We start from the raw sequence: 26,502 nt of genomic DNA, 5'->3' as shown, positions 1-26,502 counted from the left end.
TTTTTTTTAAGATTTGTTTATGCATACAAGAGCTGGGGTTCAGGCCAGAGGTCCAGGGGTGGGGGTAAGAGGATTCACCAGAGACAGAGTGGGGAACAGAACAGGTGAATTGACACAGCTGAGGGGAGCTTTGGGTGAGACAGGAGAGGTCTGCTGCACCATGTGGGTAGCTCTCTGGCCACCCAACCAAAATGGTGCTGCAGAGGCTGCAGATAGCTTTATAGTGCTGTGCTTAACCACTTGCAACACCAGGGAGGCCCCTTGCTATGGTTTAAAGTTGAAATTTTTAACCCATAAGATGATGCTGTTAGGAGGTGGGGATTTGGGGAAGTGATATGGCCTAATTTGAAAAATTTCTGTCGTTTATAAGCCACCTAGTCTGTGGTATTTTGTTACAACAGCCTGAATATTCCCATTCAAAGTCTAGATTTCTTAGAAGGATATCAGGTCTTCATCTATTTATAAATAGAAGTCCATATTTTATGGCAAAATATGATTGTTTTCTTCTGATAATATTTTGTCTGGCTAAAATGTGAATAACTGGGTGAGCATAAAAAGCAACTTACTCATGTAAGGGAAAATTAGATATCACTGAATGATAGGGGAAGCAATTTTTTAGAAAAAAATAGTCATAGAATAATGGCAAAACATTAATAAAAGCATGTCATTCAAGAATTATGGTTTTTATTTTCTAATATGAACGCATTTCATTATAATTTATAACCAATAACATTTTTTTTAATTGTTTCTTTAACCATAATTTGATTTTCATTGAAATTTTGGTTCAGATGGGAGCAAAGATAATAAAAGTTTAGGGAAAAACTTGTACATTTAGAATTATATCTTTTAAACCATGTAGTAGAATTTTAAGGAAAATAAATTGCCTAGCAGTTCTAAATGAAAACAAGTAAGAGGTAAATGGATTTTTTTTAGCAGGAAGATTTCGGTACAGGCTAGTATGAGTTTGGGGGAAAAAAAACAGTCTTCTGACTAAGAATGACAATTGCATAATTTTGACACTTTATGGGATTATGATTAAAGAAACTAAGTGAAAGTTGCATCTTCTTTTGGGAATACCTACATGTTCCTTCAATATTAAAGACATTTGCAAAGTGATTATCCTCACAAAAGAGGTTAATACTTAAAACAATTGCCATCTCCCATCTCAAGACTAAAAACAAAGGAACTCATGAGCAAATGAGTTCCAGCACCTGCAGATAACAGGACAAGTGCCCCAGGATAAGGGTCTGTGCTGGAAAAGAAAAGAGAACAGCATCTGGACTGTGACCCCATACCAACTTCAATTCATGCCCAGCATTGGGTCTAGTGCTTGAAAGAGTAGAAGGGGAGTAGAAGGGGAGATGAGGCTCTCAGAGACACTGAGGTTGGGGAGCGGGCATAGAGGAGAGGGTCATTGTGGACGTCTACCACATAACACTGGTACCCACAATACAGTAGGAAGTTTGAATTCCTGAGTTTGCTAGGGGTTGTACATTGGTGTCTTACTTTTCCCAGCCCTCTTTTATACCTACTTACCCCTCACTAGTAATAACCTTCAGATTATTTCAACAATACAAAGAAAACAGTATGAATTATTCCTTTACAACTCAACAAAAATTAAAACCGAAGATACAAAAGGCACATCACAAATGCTGTAGCAAAAAAACCTGAGAGGAGTTCTAACCCAGCAGAACTGCAGGATGTGACAGATGATGTCAAGGTGATAGTTGAAACAATTTGGGAACTAAAAAAAAAAGATACAATGACAGAATAAAAAGATATAAAATATGAGGCAGTTACTATTAGAAAAACAGCTAAGAACAAAATTGTAAATATATAAAATATAATTATTTTTTAAATATATATAAAGGTATATATATTTAAAAAATGTAATTGAGGTCCTGAACAGTAGACAGCAGAAGCAATGGAGAGAACTGATGAACTCAAAAACACACGAATAGAACAGTATAGGGGAAAAAAATCATTAAATGAAAGTAGTGTAAGAGCCCTTTAGGACTATTTAAAAAAATATATCTTTATCATGAGGGTCCCAGAAGGAGGAAAAAAAAGAGAAAGTCATAGAAAATTTGTTTAAAGAACAATTGCTAAAAATCATCACAATCTGGAAAATATGTTATGAACCAGGAGGCCCAGAGTTCCAAACAAAATAATCCTAGACAGGAATACTTCATGACACCTTATAATAAAATTGTTGAAAACCAAATGACAAGAACAGAATGTTAAAAATATCAGGAGAAAAAAAAGGTAACCCTATAAAGGATCACCAATCAAACTGTCAGCAGACTTTTCAGTAGAAATATTGCAAGCAGGAAGGGATTGGAAGTGGATATTTAAAGTCCTTAAAAAACAAGACTTCCCACCCAGATTCCTTTACCCTGCAAGATTAACATTCCAAAAAGTAGGGCTAGTGAGAAACTTCACTCACTGCAAAACAAAACAAAACAAAACAAAACAAAAAAACCGATCTCCTCCCTGCTTTGGTGCTTTGTTCTGTAGTCAGCTATCAAGGGTTAGTTTTTCAACCTATCTTTATCTGACTACTTATTTAGTTACCTTATAGTCCACATATTAGTGATACCATCAACTATTTATCTTTCTCCTTTTCCTTAGCATTATCCTTTCAAGATCCATCCATGTTGCCGCAAATGGCATGAGTTTATCTTTTGATTGCTGAGTATATTCCATTGTGTATATATACCACACTTTCTTGATCCACTCTTTTGTTCTGGGGCACTTAGGTTGTTTCCATAGTTTAACTATAGTAAATAGCACTGCAATAAACATAAGCATTCATGTTTCCTTTCGAATTAGAGTTTTTGAATTTTTCAAATAGATGCCTAGGAATGGAGTCACTGGGTTGAATGGCAGATCCATAGTTCTTTCCATGAAGGCTGGACCAGTCTGCATTCACACCAGCAATGTTTGAAGGTTCTCTTTTCTCTACATGCTCACCAGGACTTGTTTCTGTTTGTTTTTTCACTATGGGTTATTCTTTCAGGTGTGAGATGATATCTCATCAAGGAGGACTTGATTTGCATTTCTCAATAGGTGATTGTGAACATTTTTTCATGTGCCTGCTGGTGGGTTTAATATCTTCTTTGGAAAAGTGCTTTAGTTCTTCTGCCCATTTTTTATTAGCTTATTTGTTTTGTAGAGTTTTATGAGTTCTTTCTATATCTTTGATCTCAGTCCTTTGTCAGATGTATGGTGTGCAAATATCTTCTCCCATTTAGTTGGGTCTCTTTTCATTTTAAGTTATGGTTTCTTTTGCTGGTACAAGATACATTTCTTGTTTATATCAAAATATATTTTGAGGGCACAGATCTTAATTTTAATGACATATTATTTTTCAGTCTGTCTGGCTTTGCTTGGGCTGTTTCTTCTGTTGAGAACTCCCATTTCTCTTCAAACTATCTGTGAAAATCCCATTCATCGGTCAAAAATCACAATTTGATATCTGCTTCAAGATTTTTCTAACTTCCACCAATTTGAGAAAGCTGATATTTTGTTCTCTAAACTTCTGTAGTAGGTATTTATATTTCTCACATAGAACCTCCTTTTTGCCTTCAATTTTAGTGCTAGAAGTTCATGAGACACACGTAAGATAAATTCCTTCAGAGTAGAGACCACACTTTTTAAAAGTCTTGTCTTACCCCAAATTGTTTTTTTTTTTTTTTTTTTTTTAATAGAGGCATTATTTATTTATTTATTTGTTTGTTTGTTTTGTTTACACATGCACTGGGTACAGTCAGAAGCGCGGGAGGGTGAGAGAATTCACCAGAGCCAGAGCGGGGAGCAGAGCAGGCAGAAGGACCGAAGTACACTGCTGAGGGGAGCAGCGGGCGGCAGGAGAGGTCTGCGCGCCATGTGGGACCCTCGTCCGGTGGTCGGGGAGCAGCCGGGGATCGAACTGGCGCCTCAGAGGCCGCGGGCAGCTTCGCAACCCAGCGCTCAACCACTGCGCCACCGGGGAGGCCCACCCCAAATTGTTTTTTCAAGGTGTCCTCTGTATACATCTTGCATAAGAATCATTTGAGGGAATTTGTTAAAAACCCAGGTTACTGGTACCCTCTTTAGCATTGCTGAATTAAATCTGAGGCGGCAGGTCCAGTAACTCATATTTTAAATCAGCATCTTAAGTGAGTCTTGTGTTCAGTAACATTCAAGAATCTGTCTTTTGATTCTCAACTGGATAATTTTTCCTGTGAGGGAACATTTGGCAACATCTGAAAACATTTTCACTCATCAAAACTGGGACAAGAGCAGGTGCTATTGGTATCTGGGAGGTAGAGTCCAGAGATACTACTCAACATTCTACAAGGCACTGGACAGTTCCCAGTGAAAAAAATAGCCAGTGGTGCTGAGTTTGAGAAACACTGGCATAAAGCATGTGCATGAGCATGATCAATAAATGTTTCTTGAGTAAGCGAGTTGTGAAGTGTCTTGAGAAATTTAAAGCTGAGTGGGCTTAATGAGGGGTCAGATGCATTCTTTCTAGAACATGTCTAGTGGGACTGCTTCCCAACTTTGTATCTGTCTAGGTGTGTGGGGTTAAAACCTTATGGGGTCAAAAATCCACTCATTCATTGACTATAAATCACACTTAGCAACATTTAATAAGAGTAGCAAACTTTTCTTTTTAAAAAAAATGATTACATTAGGGCGTCCCCGGGTGGCGCAGCAGTTGAGCGCTGGATTGTGAGGCTGCCCGCAGCCTCTGCAGTGCCAGTTCAATCCTGGCCACCAACAAGGGTCCCACACACACTAAAAAATTACATTATAGTAATTTTCTCTTTTTAGTTTTTCATATGGTTTCTGAAATTTTAAAATTACCTGAAATGTATTCACTTAGGTGATCCCAGAATTCCTGGTATAGGAGGTAGCATGACTACAAACTCAAAGTAGTTCCATGGTTTGTGGGCAGCTGTGCATTGAATCAATATCTTCCTTAGGATAAGAATCAATTTTTTCCATACACAAACCATAAAGTCACAATTCCTTTCAAATACTTCTTTTGACATCTTTGGTCCTCCTTTTGAAAATGTAGTCTTCTGAGATGAATAGCACATGCTTGCAATGTGTCTTTTTTTAATTGCTGAATTTAAGTGAATCATCCATCATAACAATATAGTATTCCCTCTGTGTGGAGAGAGGATGTATATAGATTGTCTACACATAGAAGTCAACAGCTCATTCTCACAGTGAGTCAGTTTGAATAGCCAAATAAAATTTCAGGCAATGTTGCATGAATATAATAAGGAAAGCATTTGTTTCATAAGAATAAGCTCTTAGAGATTATACATGCATGTATAAACATATATACACATAATTCTATAATACTGACACTAAAGATTAAAAAATTTAAAAATTTGGAAAGATTCATTTCTGATCCTTTTGCCACAATTTCCCTCTTGATTTTTGTTTGGGTTAAAAGTCCCCAATTTTACTGTTTTTTGTTGAAGAGAATGAAGATTCAATTATAATTTTCCTATTAAAATAAATTCTTATTAAAATATATTTATACAGAAGTTTTTTAGTATATGACCAAAATATTACAAACATTATGAATTCCTCCAGAAGATCTGTGAAGAATTTGGACACAGGCTATGTTATTTTCCTCCTCTTTTTTTTTTTTAAATATTTGAGAAATTCAGTTCTAGTCTGTTCAGGTCAGAAGTAAAAATGAGTTTAAAAGACTGGAAAGTATTTAATAGCATATAAAAACATTTTTCTTGGGTGGTCTCCCAATAACTCATTTTATTTTCCTCCTCCTTATCACCTATATTTTCAAATATATCCAATATCAGACAAGTGAACTAAGGGGAAATAAGTTCTTTAAAAATCTAGCTAAAGAGAAAGGAGAATACAAAGGCTAATTAAAATAAGGGTGTTTTATGCTTTCTCTTCAGCCTTTAGTACAAGGCTAACTTTCACTGCTGTCTAATAAAATGAACCAAAAGTGAAAAGTTCAAATATTAGACTTTCCTGTGGAGCTGGTTTCATGAGGTCCTGAGAGCCAACATCAGCGGAGTGACAGAAGGGCGTTCATGTTTCTGTCTCGTCTGTGGTGGACTGCTGAGATGGCTACTTTACGCAAATAAAACTCTCCAAACCAAAATTTAACCTGCACCTCAGAAGTTCAGTGACCTAAGGTGAAAGACTGTGCTTCATTTCTCCACGGACTTCCTCTGCTTTTCACCAAACCCTCTCCCCAAATTGCCTCCTTAAAGCTAAACAAACAAAAACAGCAAAACACCAGACTTCTCAACAAAAGGCATTTTGTTTTCTACCCAACTGTTGTGTATAATATATGAAAGTCGCAGTCATGGCAGAAGGAAACTTACATTAAATTAACATTCCCCAAAACAACTTAAAATCAATGGATGTGTTTTCCTCCAGAGCAATCCATAATTACCTTGGCTTCAGCACAGCAGAAAATAACAGAGTATCATAGACAGTTTTTTGAGTTGACTATAGTTCAGATCAAGGTCCACATATGCTATAAATCTCTGTAATGGCAAGTAACTATCAGGGACCTACCAAGTCATTTAGCAATTTAAGTGATTCACGCATGAGGCATGTATGAGGAACTTCCAAGTAGAATGGAACAAGTGTTTGTTTTTCATGGCATACCCTGAAATGACCAGTAGACAATGTTAAAGCAAAAAATTTTGAGATTTAAGCCTGTGTCTGTAGAATAGGGCTGCCAGGTAAATGACAGGGCACCCAGTTAAATTTGAATTAAGGTAAGCATTATAATGCTTATCTTATATTTTATTATATTTTTCATTATAATTTCTGCATGTAATAGAATATATATAGTATGCATACTACATACTATATAATTTCTCTAGATTACATAAGTATGTCTCAAATATTATATAGTACATACATGAACTAAAAATCACTTTTTATCTGGAATTCAAAATGTTTTTAGAAGGCTTAAAATGTATTTTTAAAAGTTGATGCTGAGTTACTGCTCCATCTCAGAAAAACTCCAGAGGTGTTAGGGGCCACTCAAACATGTTATACCAATAAAAATGCACAGCAAACTACCTAAGCTAGGCAAGGCTGAAAGCTGCTGCCTGACTTTCAGCATGCTGCAGCGCTGTTCCCAAGACTGCTAGGCCTGTCAAGAAAATCTGTGGAACAGTCACCTCACAGTTACAAAAGGGCCATTCCTGGGCTGCTCTTACTCAAGAAAAGGATGGAGGCATGTTAATGCAAGATTTCTTTTTGAAGATAAGCTAAAATGAAAATCTCTAAGAGAAAATATCTTCCTTAAAGATACAAAATGAAAATCTATGGGATGTAGCAGAACTGTATACATATTATCTGTGACTTTTGTGGACATTTACCTGAATTCCCCTTGGGAATTGTGGGTTCTTTATAACCAGCTTCTCTGGAAGTCCCTCTTGGTCATGTAACTGGCCCATGAGTTCCACAGTCACAGGCCTTCGGAATGTGGTTAGCAGGACAGAGCCTTCACTGCGTCTGTCCAGAGCTCTTGGAGCAGCTAGTTTCCCGGAGAATTCAATGGTGTCTTTTAATGTGGGCCTTCCTGGATCATCCACAATGATGACAGCCCTGATGAAACCCAGAAAAGGCTCCTTCTAGCAGCTCACTGAACATGTACTGAGAAAGGTTTCAGACTGTGAGGGATGCACTAGGCAAGCAAAGTGTGCACGCAGCTGCTTTCGACAGAGTGGCTTGTGGTTCAGTTCGCTTTGGAATCTCTGCTAGGGCTCGTGTCTGCAGCAGGTAAAGCCAAAGCTCTCATCCTTATGAATAAAGACTTTGCCTGCCTTTCCATATTTCTCAAATAGTTTTCTCGTTTCCTCCTCAGTGATGCCAGAAGGAACACTACCCACAAAGATCCGGCTACCTTGGGTGAAGGTTTTTTCTTTTGGTTTCCTAAAACTCTCAGGTCAATGGTCCAATGTTCATTTTGGCTGCCAGCTTGTTGCCCATTTGCAGGTTACTGGTGGGAGCGGTGGCTGCTGCTGCTGGTGATGTTGATGATGTTCCCTTGGAGTATGGTTTTGCTTCTCCAACTGAACAGTTTTATTGCTCTGTATTTTTGTACCCCTCCACCTACTGTTCTCTCGGAGTCTGAAATTCAAATTTAACTACATGTTCTGTATTTTAAGTTTTATTTGCTAAGTCTGGCAACACTAAGAAGACATTTTTAAACTTCAATTTAAAAAATCCTGTTACATAGCACTAAAATAATTGGACTTATATATTACATACACATAAATGCACATATATTTAAATTTTAAAAACTGTACAGTATATGGAATATGAGAAATTGAATGTCTGTTCTATGCTAAAAGCCACAATCTGTGCAAAGATAGCTGATGAGTAATAATAAAGAAAAAGTGATGGGGTTTTCCTAAATCCGAGCCATGCTTAACACATTTTTTACACAGATTGGCTCTCTTGGTGCATAATGCTGACATTTTGGGTCATTGGCAGGCAGAAATTTTTTGAGGGAATTTAATATTGAGTTTACGTTTACTGTAATCATAGGCATTAGCTAGTTGATCTAAATTTGACCAAAGCAGAATCATTTGGTATCTGCAACTTAATAGTTGTTCTTAGAAGATAACATTCTATTTGTGTGGTTTTTAAATAATCAAGTGTTATGGTTAACAAAGATTTTGCTTTAAATATCAGCTCTACCATATGTCAGTTTCATGAATTGGACAGGTTATTGACTCTCTCTAAATCTGTTTCTTCTTTTATAAATGGATAAAACTCTCCCTGTTAGTGAATTGTAGACATATTATGTATTTAATGAGCTGATGTAATTAGAACAGTAACAGACACTTATTGTTAAGCTATGAATTCCCTAGACCCCAGGTCCCATTCTGTCCAGTTTTTGTTATAGGATCATCACCAAGCACAGTGCTTGAGACACAGAATGATCTAGCATTTTTATAGAATATTATTTCTATAAATAACCACAGTAAGTGGTCCTACTAAATCCCTAAGTACCTGATGAACCAAGACCTTTAATATTTTAAAAGAGAGAATAGGTTTTTATTGGTTGCAGAGGTGTTGATTTTCAGGAGGTATAGAGGAATGTTTTTAAACAGATACATATTTAATTTTGGAAATCTACCAGTAACACTTTTGAGTTACTCCTCTATAAAATAAGCACTCACAGGGTGTTGTTGTGATGTCATCTGAAACCTGAATGTAGATGCTACAAATTGAGATATTTTGTACTTGTTCACTAACGAAAAGCAAATGTATTTTTTTCTGTATTTCACTGTGCCTTTGCAAAATTAATATGATTATATAAACAAAAATTTTGATTGAATCAGAGACATGCCTCATATAGTGTTAAATAATGTATAACTCAGGAAATAGTCCATTAACAGCTACTATTCTTTCTAGGCCCATGAGTTGAGCAGAGTTGTGCCTACTCTCAGAAAAAACAAATATTCCAACCTATAATTTTATGAGGACAGAAGGTATGGGGAAGAGAGGACCCGCTACTCTGTGGTTGAGTCATAACGCAAAGCTTAGAGATAGGGAAATAACCAAAAAACAAACACAATGGAGGTGAAAGCTGATGGAGTTTAATTCTGGTAACTGTTGTTGGGAACTATTTGGTATTTTAATTGATGACCCTCAAGTTGTGCTCAATTCCTATGAAACATATTTCCTCTGTGAGTTATGTGATACACCGAAAGCTGTGTTTCTGTTGCACCTTTAGTGTTCAGTGAAGTGTTATGAAACACTGTTATAACATCCTACATTTGCAGAACTAACCAAGGGATTTATGTTCCTGCTTGGAGGAAACTGGGGTGAGGAGAGGGAGCAACCCAGAGAGAATGAAATGATGAGATGATGTGATATGACCTGCAAAGGTTGAGTGCCAAGAGAGATGGTAGAACTGAACAGAGACCACAAGGTTGGATTTGTGGAACATTTAAGGATTCCTCAGAGATTTCCGGAAATCACTTGAGAAATGGAACACAGCATAAGAGTGGGCTCCCTGAAACTGATTTGGATATTTAAAAGAAATATAACCTTATTTTGCAGTACATATTAGGTAGATCTAGGGACACATTTATTGCATTATGTTTATCATGGCAGCCAGCAAGTTTAGAACTGAAAGTGCTGCTTAAATGTAATAATAATCTGGAATTCCTAAAAGCATTAGAAGCTACCAGAGAGGAAAATCCTTCTCTCTTCTTAAATGGTTTATGATCACTCTTTTAATCTTTAATATTTAAGAAATTTTTGTTGTTTGTGTATGTTGAGAGGATCTGATGTGTGCATAAGCGAGGATTTAGATATGCTGTGGAAAATGCAACAACAAAGAGACAGCCTGCCAGGAGTCTCCTCCCATGAGTAACTAGGGAAGCTCCTGAAGAAGATGGAACCATTCACATACTTGGTCCCAAAATAAAAAAACAGAATTGGAGGGGAAAATTGACATTGTCACTTGGCTTGTCATTGGTTATGTGTCCATGGACATGTGTCTGCTTTTCAGGGAAGAGTTGTAAGTAAAATCAAAATGAAATTTTGTTTTATTAAAACTGCCTGGACTGCCTGGGAATTTTATGGGGACTGCACCTGAGAGGAAAAAGCATACATTGTCTAAAAAAGGAAGAATGATGTGTGTGTCTGTGTGTGTGTGCGTGCGTGTGCGTGAGAGAGAGAGAGAGAGAAAGAAAGAAGGATGCAAGCTCCACCTGGAGAAAAGCAGTACTGCTCTAGTTCTCTCACAAGAAATGTTAGGTCTCCCTACCTTTGGTCCATCAAGGGTTCTGCAAACATTCACTAGTGTCTGTTGGGCGACAGTGGCATTTGTGGGACATGCTTTGGAGTATGGTAGCAGAATTTAATGGGTAAGGAAGGAACAGCTATGAAAAGCAGCAATAGTGGTGCCTGGTGTGCCAGGAAACAACAGTGGGTCTGGCAAATGGAGAAATTCTCAGTGTGAGAAGTAGCAAGACTCTCTCCTTGGTTAAAGGTTAGTCACCTTCCTCTAAACCTTCTAGACCTGAACTTTGGCACCTGTCCTTTTAAGTCTGCAACAAGCAGCAATAAGAAGACTCTTGCTGAGTCAGTTTTATAAGTTTCTCCACTCTCAATATCTGATCACCTGCATCATTCTCCATACTTGGCATCTGATTACCCTGGCTGTCTTTAGCAAGAATCCTGTCAAATTGGTCAATCAGAATCCTCCTTTACTCTTGTAACTCTGCATCTACTCTGACCTTCCTCTGCTCTGTGGCTATAAATCCCTACTTGTCCATGTTGTATTTGGAATTGGGCCCAGTTCTATACTGAGGTCTCTTTTCATCTATTGCAATGATCCTGCATAAAATCTGCTTTCACAACTTTTCTCGCTGGCTCTGGTTTTCTTCAAGAGAAGCAGTACTCGGTAGATCTTGACACAAGTAGGCTTTGGCAGAACCCTGCACAAAGGATGATGGTACCTGGAAATGTTAGTGTTAGCCCTGATCAGCAGCACCCTAAAAAGGCAGCCATGTGTTCTTAGTTTACAATGAGTCAGCTTTATACAGAATTGGGACACACATAGGAGACTTCCCCTGATGAGTTTCAGAATACTTGGGGAGAGAATCTTTCCAGGAAATTAGAACAAGAGCCAAAGAAACAGATTACAATTAACTCTCATAGGATCAGTAGTATTAATTATAATATCTTGTATGGTTTTAAATATTAATATTCTTATTTTACAGGTAAGAAAAACTGATGCTTAGAAAAGATAATTCACCTTGTAAAGGGCAGAGTTGGGACAGGAAATATGTGTTCTGATAATTTTCAGTGCTCATTCTACTATAGTACAGCTGTCTGTCCCTCATTTAATGCCCACACCCCATTTAAAAATTAGATGATGTATGAGTTAATGCATTTCTCATTTTTCTATGTCAATGTATTTCATATCTTTCTGAAATTCACTCATTAAAATTTTAAATTAAATTTATTCATTAAAATGCACTGAATTTTATTAAACAGATGCCTCCCCTCATCTTTATTTGAAGAGAAATTTACTAAATTTAAAATTAGGATATAAATTCTAAAAACCTGGCAAGAAGTGAGAAGATATGTCACTTTAAATATGCAACTGGAAACTTTAAGAAAACATAGTTTTATCATAGTTTTAAAAATCTATCCTTGGAAAGGTCATTCAAGCTAGATGGTGACAGGGTCAAATGTATGGTCTTATCAGGTCTGTATGGGAAAATTCAGCAGGCGTCCCATTCAATCTGCAAACAGAGGGACCCAAAACCAGAAACTAGAAGCTTGCCAGTGGCTGAGGTGGGTGAATGCCAGAGGGGTAGCCAAGAGAACAAGTCAAGGATTAGGACATTGCCAAAGCAGCAGAGGTAACTGCAGACAAGAACATAGGAAGATGTTCCTAAGGCTCTGTCTCCATTGCTCTGGACAGTGTCTCTCTTCAGCCTTGAAAAACCTTATGTAACACTCCAAGCACGAGCTCACTAGAATCTTAAAGGTAATTTTCTACACTTGACACCATATAACCCTAGTTTAATTTCATACTCTGTAGTATACCAAATTTGGGGCGGGGGACACTGAGGAAAATAGGCATCTGAGTTATCCAGATTGTTATTATACTGTACAGTCATGCTTCTAGTCAATTTCTTGAGAGCTGTCCATCCATGTCCCTGACACAATGCTTTGGCACTGAAGGGAACTTGACCAACTCTGCCAAATATATGCGGGTTTCCAAGATATTGTTTTAGAAGCAGCAGTGAGATTCCAGATAGAGAATGGAATTAAAAGTTTTTACAGACCAGTTAACCTGCAGCATAGCATGCCTACTTCAAGCCTGGGGGAAGCCATAGAAGGAATGTCTTGCTAATAACCTCAGAAATTGAAAGGTTGGTAGTGATTTACTCAGCTTTTAAATGCTCAGGTAAAGGGATATGTCATTGGGATTGCTAGAAATGGCCTGCCCCTCTCAGGGATACAATGGCATCTTAGCATCTGTGAATATCAATACTGTAGTTGGGGGTTTATGGCTTTGAACTTGTGTTTTGAGAATCCATGAAAAATAACATGTATGTTTTCTTTTACCCAGAGCTATTTTATTTGACTCCACATAGAGGATTCTCAGGACAAAAATTCTCACAATATTCTGAATAACTGAACATTTAGGCTTTATTTACTTTTTTCAAAAAAAAAAAACAAACCCGGGTTCATTGAATTCAAAAAATGGGTAGAAGTGGGGTATAAATGGCAGAAGTGAATGTTCTGCTCTAAGATTGCAGTGGGTACCTTCTAGACCAATTGTCTTCAGATTGGTAGGTGGCAGGGAGTATGGTTGTAGATGAAACAGAAGAAAATGAAAAGATAGATAGATATCTTTAGGAGAAGCAGGTATTAGTCTTTTCAAAATCTTCCTGTTGTATCTTACTTCTGTCATTGTCTTGGAGTCATGCTCTTATTTTCCCAATTTAAATCATCTTTTGCATCACTAACCAAATAAACATTGGGATCTTGAATCATTTTCCCTGTAATTTCCATCCCTAAAACTTGCTCTAGGTGAAAATTCATCCCAGAAGCCTCTTAAAATACTTGCATCAAAAACAATGGGATTTAATAGAAAAAAATACACAAAAAATATTAAGAGAAAGGCAAGGCTTTCTCAACCATTCTGTGCAGAAAGAACATGCTCATTTCATTTCTTATACAATCTTGCACATATTGGAAGTAAAGAGTAATAGGCATTTAATGGTGTTAAAGCAAGGAGAGAGATTTCACTTTAGCAAGTGGCTCACTCAGAGAGTCTACCTCTTGTTTGTTTATGACTTGCTGGGTCAGTAGATTTGGGGGGCATGGTCCAAAATGGGGTAACTGGTGGAGGTACAATTTTCAAGACTGAAATTCCTTTCTTCTCTCTTCTGTGTGTCACAGTACTTTCAATTTTAGGAGGTATCAGAAAACTGCCAACACATTTTTTTTTTTTTTTGCCAACACATTTTAAATAATAATTTACCTACATGCTGATTATTTCCAGGCCTCTGGAAGTTTTTGAGTCTTTGAGTTGTTGGGAGTTTTCTGAACTGCACATTTTTATTATGTTTTTAATATTAAAGTTATAATTAAAAATCATAATTTTGACATGTGATAACCTTCTTAGAGATATTCAAATATCTTCTTTGGCTGCACAACACTATATTTTTCCAACTCACCATCAGTATGTTTCTTTTTTTTTTTTTAAATAGAGGCATGTTTTTATTTATTTATTTTATTTGTTTGTTTGTTTTGTTTATACATGCACTGGGTACAGTCAGAAGCGCGGGAGGGTGAGAGAATTCACCAGAGCCAGAGCGGGGAGCAGAGCAGGCAGAAGGACCGAAGTACACTGCTGAGGGGAGCAGCGGGCGGCAGGAGAGGTCTGCGCGCCATGTGGGACCCTCCTCCGGTGGCCAGGAAGCACCCGGGGATCGAACCGGCGCCGCAGAGGCTGCGGGCAGCTTCGCAACCCAGCGCTCAACCGCTGCGCCACCGGGGAGGCCCTCTTTCTTTTTTCTTTTTTCTTTTCTCAACAGTCATGCTATTGAGGTCACAAGTAAGCAGCATTTTTCACTATTTTCCTTCTAGTCATGTTATATAGACATATTTTACTGTGATTTTCTTTATTTAGCTTGTGATTTGTCTTATTCACTTTTTCCTCTCTCACTTATAACAACATTATGTACAGTATCCAAATTTTACATAAAATACAATTAATGAGTGAATTTTTAATAATGATGATATTTAGTTTTATACTTGCAACTTTATAATCAAATGTATTGACAAATTGCTTATAGATAATTTTATAACTTCAACATTATACCTTTTAGTTTGTTTTACTTGAATTCACATTTATGTTTTATCTAGTTTTAAACAGAAAGAATCATAGTTTGACTGTCAGGAATTGAGTACTTTAAGTGTAGTATAGGACAGACATTGAATAAGTGGCTCCAAATTAAGTCATATTTGATCCCTGTCACTGCTAAGGTATCTTATACAATTATGGAGTTTGAGCTCTAAAAGAGAATTGATTAACAGCACATGGAATCACTCATATCTCATGCCTTTATTGCTCAAAATTAAGTTGATGATCTACTAGAGAAGCTTAGCAGACACTGAGAAAACCAGAGTGTCCTGAGATATTAATTCTAGTGGCTTACAATGTCATCCTACTATAGAAGGGACGAGACACACACACAAAACCAAATATGAGCAAAATGAGCCAAGCACTGTTTTCTTTGTTAAAGACTTCTAGCAAATTTACCTCATAGTGAAAGGGAAAAATTCAACTACCCAGGGGTTTTTTGTGCCTGTCTTTTATTCTTCAGTGGCCACAAACAGGTATCTTGGAGATTTCAGGATAGTGCTTAGGCATTTGGGTCAAGATTTCACCCTCTGAGAAACATGGTAATATGTGCTGGGAACCATAAGAGATTAGAGGCAAATAACCTTAGGGTACATTGACACAACTACAACCTGGGGTCTAGCTGAGAAGACACAGGATGATCCAGTGGACTTTAAACCTTGATTTTTTGTTTGTTTGTTTACTTAAAATTGTATTTTATTGTGTTTAATAAATCTATGGTTAATGGGTTTTTGAACCAAAATTGAATATTCTAATCATTTGTGTGTGCTTTTTATAAAATCATCCAACAAATATTTAGTTTTTCATTTGGATCTAGGAAATTCAGTATAGAGTATCAACCTTAGGAATTACTTAAAATACCTACATAGCTAAAGCATACATAATTCAGGAATGACATATTACAAACCAATAGATGCTTTTTTTTCTTTTTTGTTAGCACTTTAAAGTTTTAATATTATAGCATATGTTTAAGAGAGATATCCAGTCATCAGTTACCTGGTATTTGGTGCATTGTTCTCCACCCAGGGATCATTAAAGCCATGTTTAAGTATAATAGTAGTAAATGTATAAGTAATGTATAAGTAAATGTATAAGTAAACGTGTAAGTTTAAGTATAATAGTAGTAAATTAGCAAAGCCTTTTGTGGAGGAAATGGCTTTGACCTATTAAATCTTCAGGATTCCTTTGCAGTTCTATTTTTAATTTGTTCAGTGAAACTCATTGATCCTGTTTCCTGGATCTCTCATTGAAGACCAGTTCCCAGCACAGTTCTGTGGATGTCAAACCAGTGTGCTACAACTTTAAAAATCTGCATTTTCAAAAGGGAGGAACACATATGTTCTTCAGAAATATTACCAGGAATGAGCGTTCACAATTGAACATTAAATTTTTGAATAGTTTTCTCATATTTTATACTTCCTATGCATTAAAGCATAATACTTGCTCATTTATACTTCAAATCCTCTCAAAATTCGGTACATAGAAATTTTAATGATGTGCTATTTCACACCTATATATTTCCTTCTTGGAAAAAGATACCATAGAAAACAAATGCATTTATCATTGCAAAAAGCAGTAGCAGCAGCAGCACAGAAAGAATAAACATTTAACTTTGATAGCAAAAATATAAAGATTTTAAGTTGAATAAAACACTAGAAATGAGATTGGGGAACCTGGGTTCTGTTCTATGTTGTGTTCCTAATTCTAGTCCCTTCTACTCACCCAGATGTTTTCAGAATCTGTGAAACACTTTCTGGTTGTCTACTAGAGCTCTCCTGGGCAGAGCAGAAATGAGGAAAAGGGCTCATAACGTGGAATTCACCTTCCAAGTATTGTATTCCTCGTCTACCAAGATATAAGTGGTCGAATCCATTAAGAAAATCAGGCAGCCTGCAATTATATCTAATATCTCATATTTTGATCCAAACTGCTATATATAATTGGACAAACTATTATTGAAGCGTCTATTTTGTTGCAACTGGATTTACTAGTATTAACATCATAATAATAGTAATACCAGCAAGTATTTGTTTAGTGCTTCTTATAATGTGCCATTTCCCACGTACTATCTTACTTCCAAAATGAGCCAAAAAGTTAGATGCTGTAATTATCCCCTTTTAAGAAAGATTTAAGTATAAAATGTATTTTACTATAAAACTTGCTTATTAACAGTCAATCCTTTTAATGTTTGAGTAATTATTCCAATAAACATATTCAGGCAGGCTGTACAGGACACCACTAAAAAACTAGAACTCTGATAACTTGTTTTAAAAGTAATGAAATTCTCATTTTCAGACAAAAGTGGTGAACACAATATGTATAAGTCACAATAAACCTAGGAAAAATAGATAAATCAATATTGTCATAGATTCCAAAATGTATGTCGAATAGACATCAGTTCAAATTATGACTTTTAGTGTCTGTCTCTCTGTTCTCTCTTTCAAAGAATATATAATTAATATAAGGATATATATCCACATATATCCCTGAATACTAATTTTTTTAAGATTTATTTTTATTTATGCGCAGAAGAACTGGGGTGTAGGTCAGCGATGCAGGGGGTGAGAGGATTCACCAGAGACAGAGTGGGGAGCAGAACAGGCAGATTTACTCAATTACACTGCTGAAGGGAGCAGCAGGCAAGACAGGAAAGGTCTGTTGCACCTTCTGGGTTAGCTCCCTGGCCAGAATCAAACTCATGCCACAATGGCTGGCGATAGCTTGATAGCACTGTGACTTTAACGCCTGTGCCACCAGGGAGGTCCTCGCTGAATACTAATTAATGTTCCTAAGCCTCAATTTCTACATACATAAAAGGAAGATGATAATATGTATCATAGTGTGTTTTATAAATTAAATTTGATAATATAAGGAAAATATTAACATATGACATGATAAATTATTTTCTATTTCCTTCAATCTCCTAATGATAAAGCATCTAGTAATACCAAGCATCTATGGATATTAATCTTTAAAAATGTCAGGTGGGTTCAATATGGCAATTTTGTAATTCACACATTACCAGAAAACAGGAACAATTTCTTAATAGATACTGAGGGTTATAAGAGTACTGTGAGATATGGAATATTTCTATATAGCAAAAGAAGTGATATGTATAACATATTGGCTATAAGATGACATGTATGAGTATATTGACACAGTAAAGTGCTGAGTATATGCAATAAGAAAGCAAGATGATATACAAGTTACTATCATGTTTCCCAGAGATTAAAAAGAAATTGAAGGAGATAAAGATCATTAAACCCTGAGGCTTTTAGGGAACCGTGAAGATACTTGTGTATATATGGGCAGAAGAAGAGAGGGGTTTCTAGACAAGGGAAATATTTGAATTAAGTTATAAAAATAAGGCGGGTGTGTGTGTGTGTGTGTGTGTGTGTGTGTGTCTGTCACTTCCAAGCCTTGAGAGCTGAGACAGTCACCCTTTCTTGATCACAAAATTTTCAAAATCAGCAGTGAGAAATAAATTATTCTGAGCAAGACTGTACATTTCTGAACTTCAAGCCCAAGTGCAGTGTTTTATCACTAGCTTGGCAGAGCTTCCCCAAAAAGCAGTTCATTCTGGTCCCTGTAACAACTGGATACTCCATTGTTACGCTTAATTTAGGAACATCTACAATAAACTATATCTACCTGATCTTGATTATGGTGGCATTTTTTTCCCTTGACATCTATGAGAATTAAATCAGTCTTGCTTCATTTTACTCTCCTGACACAGCGCTTTTGGTCTACAGCTGAAACCAGCCCTGGCTTGTCAAAGGAACTGACTAAAGCCAGATTGAGTGTTTTTTATCAAAGGATGCCACACACAAACTTTCAGAAACTTTACTCTCAGGAAGTCATTAAACAGTACATACAAAACAAATTAAATGCCTCATGCTCAAGCTTCACTCATGTATTTCTTATTCTGACCTCGGTGGAAATTCAAAGCAGCTGATAACTATTATGTAATCATTCTCACATATTTGATTACTGTTAGTAGATCATTCCTCAGTTGTTTCTTTTTAAATGATGAATTCTAGTTCCTTTTAAATCTGTTACTTGAAACAAACACTTGTTTCATTTCTGGCAAATAATCCCACCTACATCTGTCTGGTGGTATAAGCCCTGTTAGAAATGCCATTGTACAGCGGTGTGTTCAGATACTTCCTAAAAATCTTTTTGGAAGAAATTTACGTATTTCTTCAACACTTCCTTAGCTGTATTTAAACTTCAGTCCATTTGTGGAATGGCCACTGAATTTTGGACTAACATCCCTGTATTTACTTCTCAATTGGGGTTGCCAGACAAAATAAAGGATGCACAGCTAAATTTGAGTTTCACTAAAACAAATAATCTTTTAGTGTGTGTCATATACTAAATAATTATTGTTAATCTAAGATTTAAATTTGACTGGGGACCCTGTATTTCTTTTTTTGCTGAATCTGGTAACCCTAATGAGATCATCTGAAGAGCACTCCTATACAGTAGCAACCATTTTTGTGTTTTCAGTTTAAAATAAGCAATTACCTCTGCCCTGCCTATATCAAAAACAGAAAATATTCTGAAATACATGAACAATATCGTTTGTTCCCTCTAATGTTGATAACTCACTACTGATGTCAAGGTTTGAAGATTTCCACCAGGGTGGAAAGTTTAGGACTCTTAAATGCCAGTGTGACCATGCCATCTTAGATAAGTTTCTTCATTTCTCTGAATGTTAGAAATTCAACTATCAGTGGGGCTGACTATAAATATTTTCTGGTAGTTTCATTCCACTAAAATCACATTATTTGATTTTAATTTTATTTTGAGGGATCTGATTAAAACAACTTTGAGTATGTAAGTTTTGAAATGGTCCTAAAGCAATACTGGGGGCCTCTTTCTGCAACATCCCACAAATTTTGGTACAGTAATGACATATGACAGGTGTGGTCATAGGCCAGGGAGACAGATAATACTGAGCTATACAAAGTCTCTGCAAATGATATACAAGTCAAGAAACAAAGAAGGCAGAGAATATTAGATAATGGTAGGCAAAAAAATAATCAGGTAAATATGCATGGCCATTAGAAAGGAGGATGAGGGAGGGTGCCTCTGAGCTGACAGACTGAGGTTGGAGTAAAAGTAGGCTCTGGCTGAGGAGACTGCAGGCAGGTTTTTAAGAATTTCTATGTAGATACTCTGGTAATTTAGGAAAATGTCCCCCAAAAAGCATTTCTTCCTAGAGCATTCTAAATGTAAATTTTGAAGGGATATAAAGATAGAAAATTAATAAGCAACTATTAATCAAAGACACTGCAAGGGAGGGAGACTATGGTGATGGTGCACAGGTGAATTGGTGGTAATTATATGGGGCTGAGAGGAGAAAGCATACATTGTAAAAAAAAGGAAGAATGATGTAAAATATATACATAAAATATATATAATAAAATTTGTTTAAAAAAGATATAAATGAAGACCATCTAGAAGTATCCCTTTGTTAGTCAAATATTTATTGAACAGTCTTAAATATTAGAAAAATATAAAAATAAATAGCCATGTTAAAAATAGAAAAAAACAGGCCCAAATGGAATCCTTTATGCCGGTCCCCATCCAGAACTTAAATCTATTACAACATGCTCAAGTTTTTCCAAAAGTATAATCTTAAAACAATCAACCTGGAGTTACCTAATTAGTCCCTATGAGGTAATCTACATGGTAAGACACCCTCACCCCCCCAACATTGTCTCCCCTTAAGGGAAGGTGGTTTTACCCGAAGTAATCTTAACTTTTGCTAATAATCTCAAGCATCCTCTTACTGTCTTTAAATACCCTCCATTTTGTGTGGGCCCTACAGTACCTAGACGGGCTGCTGTCCGTCCATGCCATGAATTACCTAATAAAGCAAGTTAAATTTCTAAATTTGTGAATTTTGCTTTTTAACAGTTCTCAGCCCTACCCATAAGGTTATGTTTTATTTGGGAGGAAACACTCAAAATAGGTTAATTTAGTGGCTAAAATTTTTTAATTGAAGAAAAGGAAAAAGTGCTATGGAGACCAAAGACTTCTCAGAATGGCAGATTGCCTGAGGGAATTTGAAGCATTTTGGGGGGTTACTAAATGGCATTTTTGAGAAAAGACTGGAAAAGACATTTTAGTGATGAGAAAAAACTTGTGCACAGATACAGCAGTGGGGAAGGTACCTGGGAAAAGGCAAGTAGTTCTGTGAGGCATTTTGAGGCAAGAGGTACTAATGTGCTGCAATTGTTACTCTGAAGGTTCTCTATTGCATTACCAAGTTTTTCAGAATACTTTATAGTAGTGGGAATGTGCTTTAGAAGATTTAAGCAGGGAAATGAGAAGAGTCATTGAAAACTGATAGTGAGGAAACAGACTCCCCTAGGTTAGCTAATTTATGCAAAGTAACAGAATTAGCAAGTGGTAGAACTGGCACTTCTAACTGCCTCACTTCAAAATACCAAATTCCAGGCATTTTACACTTTAACGTGGACTCAGAGAGAACGTGTTACTGGTGGAAAAAGTTCTCATCTGTCTTTGCTCTGAGGCCACCCAACTTTCAAAGCTCCCTTCAAAGGGTTATTCCTCAGGGCATTTTATGTGCCAGAGGATGGGAATTTACCTAACTCAGAATGCTCTGCCCTTCCTTATCAACAATGGTCTCCAGGGTCTGCCTCAGGCTTTTTATCCCTTCTAGCAGGTCTGGCCCAAGCAGTTCACAAGCAATAAGGACAAACTTAATTAAATTCAAGTGAGTGTTGTTACCAAGACCTGACAGGCGCAGTTGTGTGCAGCTTGAATAATTGAGTTGTGCAGATTTTTTCTTTGCCTTCTTGGTGGTAGGCTTTTTTTTTTTTTGGGGGGGGGGGGTTGTTTTATTTTCTTTGGGTTTCTAAAGATGACCCTGACACTTTTCATAAAGCTGTTTTCTAGTAGGAACGCCTTCCATCAAAGAGACGCAATTTGGTTGCCAGGCTACCGTGAGAAAAGAGAACTCCGAAGTGACAGTGCCGACCTTTTCTGGGAGTATCCAGGGTCTATACTTGCTCAGTACAAAAGTACCTCCCATAGACCTCACAGCTAGAACTCCACAGTGTCACTACCTGAACCCCAGACTGTGAGACAGGAAGGCACAGCCTCGCCTGAACTAAGCTCATAGCTACAATTGAAAAACAAACCATAGCAAATTGGTAGTGAGGAAAGAAAAGGTCACTTAGAGACCCATTTAAAAATATCACTTATGATAAGCACAGATGAAACTAATAAAGGAGTAGTTTTCTGATGCAGCCCTCTGGCCCAGGGAAGGAAGGATGCTGGTTAAGAGAAAGAAGGCAGCAAAGAGTTTGCAGCCTGTTTGCTAATATGTTTGGGTTTGGATCACTTGCTGTCTGTACCTGGAATGTTTGAGCCTCAGTAACTTAGATTTTGCCGTTCAAGATTTTTTAGATGATTTTTCTTTCTCTGTCTATTTCAATATAACAACATGACTCAGGGGTCTTCAGATCCTGCTTCCCTGTTGATGGTCAGTAATCACCCAGTTTCTGCAGGTGTTTCCAGTTTTAGTTTAACTCTAGATTTAATTTCCAATATGAAATTAAAAAAAAAAACATAAAAGTGATAGAGTCAATACTTTAAAATTTTCTGTTGTTTCTGACATGTGAATCACTATTAGAAAACAAAATAAGCTGGTAGAAATTTTTACTTTGCAACAGTGTACACATTTTCAGAGAGGGATTTTGAATTGAATATACCTGATTATATTTCACTGCAGTAGCCATGCTGTGCCGAAATTTATTGAAGTGTTTATAAATTAGGCATACACAGTATATTGTTACTTTTTTCACAATATTTTGATCTTATAACTTCTTCCACCCTGATAATGGTGTGGAACTCAGCAGTTCATAAAAAGTTATCTTTCACAAAGATTATATTATTTTATCTTCTACAATGCTGCTGATATAATTGGGTAGATATTAGTTACTACATTTTGCACATGACAAAGTGGAGAGTAAGTGACAAGTCATGTACTATGCCTGCAAAAACTAGATTGTTTCTCAAAAACATCCTTGATCCTTGTACTATTGTGCTAAATTAGGGAAATCCTAACTCTCAGCAATGCCATTTCATTCTCTGCTTTTTAAGAAAATGGTTCCTTTTCTCCTTATCCAAACCTCTGAAGATTTGGACTTTCTAGAAAACTTTCTAAAGTAATATACACACTGATCATGTTGGCCAGAGATTGATACAGAATGTATTTCCATAAACATCATTGCATCATAGTAAACTGGAGCCATTTTCCCCACTCTCACATGAAGCTGCCTTGAATTGTAAGTCCTGTGTGCCATGAACTGGACTTTCTAGCAGGAGAGCTACTGGGAACTAGGGTCAGAGCTGATGGGTAGGTGAAGTTATATAACAGAAAAGGCAGTTGGGCTCTGGGACTCTTACTAAGTATTGACTTTAGTTGGTACCTAGTATTTTGCGGGTTCTTGAAAGGAGATGCATGTAGGAGAAACACGAGAGATACTTGAAAGAGAAATATGAATGAGAGACATGTGAGGAGGCTCATAATGGCAGCCATTATCTTGATGTGGCATCTTCTTTTATCCCAGCTTTCTTGGACCTGCCTAACCCCTTTCTTGCTGTTCCCCACCAGGAGGTTTTACACTTAAGGCAAGGTTTTGAGCCTCAGCTTCTGTGCTTCAGGCTGACCCTATTAGTCAAAAAAAAAAAAAAAGTAATAGAAGAAAAGTTCCCAAACTTGGGAAAGGAAGTAAATATACATTTCCATGAAGCTAAAAGAATACCAGCCTATCTAAACATAAAGATACCTATACCAAGATGCTTGGTCATGAACTTCTAAGAGTTCAAGACAAAGGAAGATATTGAAGGTGGCTGGGGAAAAAAGCTAATACGTATAGAGGTACCCCCATTAGGTTTACATAGGACTTCTCTGAAGCGGCCATTTAAGAAGAAAATGGAAATGACATATTCAAAATAAAGATTAGACTGCCAGTCATGAATACTGTAACCTGTAAGACTCTCCTTCAGATAATTAGATAAGTAATCTAGCCATATACCTTGAAGAACTAAAAAAAGAACAACAAACAAAACCAAATGCCAGTAGAAGAAATCAACTAATAAAAATTAGAACAGATATAATGTAGTAGAATTCAAAAACACATTCCAAAAAAATCAATGAAGCAAAAAGCTGATTCTTTGGAAAAATGAGCAAAAAAGACAAACCTATACCTAGGCTCAAAAGAATAGGGGGAAAATGCCATTAAATAGAGTTAGAAATAAATAGAATCAGAAATAAGAGAAGTAACAACAGACATCTCAGAAACACAGAGGATTATAAAAGACTACTACAAACAACTATATGTCAATAAATTAATCTAGATAAAATGGAAAAACCCTTAGAAGGATACCTTTTGGAACTGAATCAAGAAGAGATAGAAACCCTTAACAGAATAATTACAAGCAAGGAAATAGAAATAGTAATAAAAATCTTCCAAAAACAAACACCCATGACCACATGGTTTTACTAGAGAGTTCTACCAAACCCTCAAACTAATACCTACATTTCTCAAACTCTTCCTCAAAATTGAAGAGGGAATGCTTCCAAACACATTTTTTATGAGGCCAACATAAACTGATACCAAAAGCAGACAAAATGAAAAAAAATAAAACTATAAACTGATATCCCTGTGAACATAGATGCAAAATCTTCAGCAAAATCTTAACGAACCAAATTCAACAAAGCATTAAAAGGATCACACACCACAACCAAGTGGGATTTATTCCAGGAGGGAAGGATGACTCAATGTATGAAAATCAATAATGTAATCCACCTCATCAATATAAGGAAAGATTAAAATTTAACTAATGAGAAAATATTTGAGAAGACGCAACATGCATTTATGATTTTAAAAAAATCCTCAAAAAATGGGGTAGAAGAATATATCTAAACATAGTAATAACCTATATAACAAACCCACAGCTAACAAATATATCCGATGGTGAAAATTAGAAGTTTTCCCTCCAAGATCAGATATAAAACAAAGATGACCACTTTCAATAGAGCTCTTCAACATAATATTGTAAGTTCCGGTTAGAGTAATCAAACAAGAGAAATAGAGAATCCAAAATGGGATAAAAAATTTAAAAAAGTATCATTATTAAAAGTATCATTATTTTTATTAAAAGTATTATTATTAAAAGTATTAAAAGTATTAATTATTATTATTAAAAGTATCATTATTAAAGTATCATTATTATTATAAGTATCATTATTATTATAAAAGTATCATTATTATTATTAAAAGTATCATTATTAAAAGTATCATTATTTTTAGATGACATGATAATATACATAGAACACTATGGATTCACTAAAACCTGTCAGAAACATTGTTACCTCTTTCCAAATTAGATAACTCAATTTCCCTTTATTCTTTGCTCAGTTTCTACCTTTCATTCCTTTAACTGTTTCTTCTATTTAGATTAGCTATAGTATCACCAAATTTCTTCAATGCATGATATATTAGCAAAATTATAGAACAAAGCTTTATGTGATTAAGTAGGAATGCAGATATGAAAGATAGGTCAATAATGAAAGGTGGTGTTACATGGGATAAATATGAAAAAAATTATTTTTATCTTTATTGATTTACCACTGTTTTATAAACTATATATTTCAGTATTATAGCTTCACATCTCACTAAATGTATAAATTCTATGGTAGGATATTTTGCTGTTTGGAAACAATCATGGGAACAATTTTGGAGGATCCCAAATTAAGAAGATAGTTGTGAAATTTCTTGCATTTTTAATATCTCACAATAAAGTATAGTATAATAAGTTGCACATTCTTGATACCCTTTTACAAAATAAACTATAGAATGTATGGATGTAAATAATGACCTCTCAGATGTGGAATAGAGCAGGCAAAGAGAAGAAATGAATTTATAGATGCTGACCCATGACCAGCACATTTATTGGTTTTTATTGAGTGGATTCTGGAACCAGACTACAAGGGCTACTTTTTCTGTGTATAATCTTGGACAAATTACTTATTCTCTCAAAGTCTCATTTCCTCATCTATAAAATGAGGGTCAACTAGCAATGATATATACACTTGTAAGTCTGTGGTAAAGACTAAACACAATAATGTATTCAGCATGGTTTTTTAATTATCATTACTGCAGGGGACATTGTGCTATATTATGAGAGAAATGTAATAAAACTGTCACAGCCCTCAAAAAATATATATATATAATTTATTCTGTGAAGGAAACACTGATAGATAATTTGAGACTATACTACACAGAGGGAGGAATAAATATTGCATGTTGTTTGGAACCACTATATTCAGCTTCCAAATTGCAAATTGGAAGGAATGATATGTGAAATTACTTTTAAATTCTGATAGTATAATTAATATTAAATTCATTTTAACTAGATTTATGGACAAGAGAACATGTTGTTTATATATTTTTTCATATTATAAAAGTAGTAATATTCATTGTAGGGAATTATAATAATATGGGATGACACAAAGAAGAAAACAGTTGTTAATAATTTAGAAA

The sequence above is a fragment of the Talpa occidentalis genome, unplaced genomic scaffold (genome assembly GCF_014898055.3).
Source record: "Talpa occidentalis isolate TD23 unplaced genomic scaffold, MPIMG_talOcc4v2.1 talOcc4.6, whole genome shotgun sequence".
NCBI lineage: Eukaryota > Metazoa > Chordata > Mammalia > Eulipotyphla > Talpidae > Talpa > Talpa occidentalis.
Note: the sequence above shows the minus strand (reverse complement) of the source record.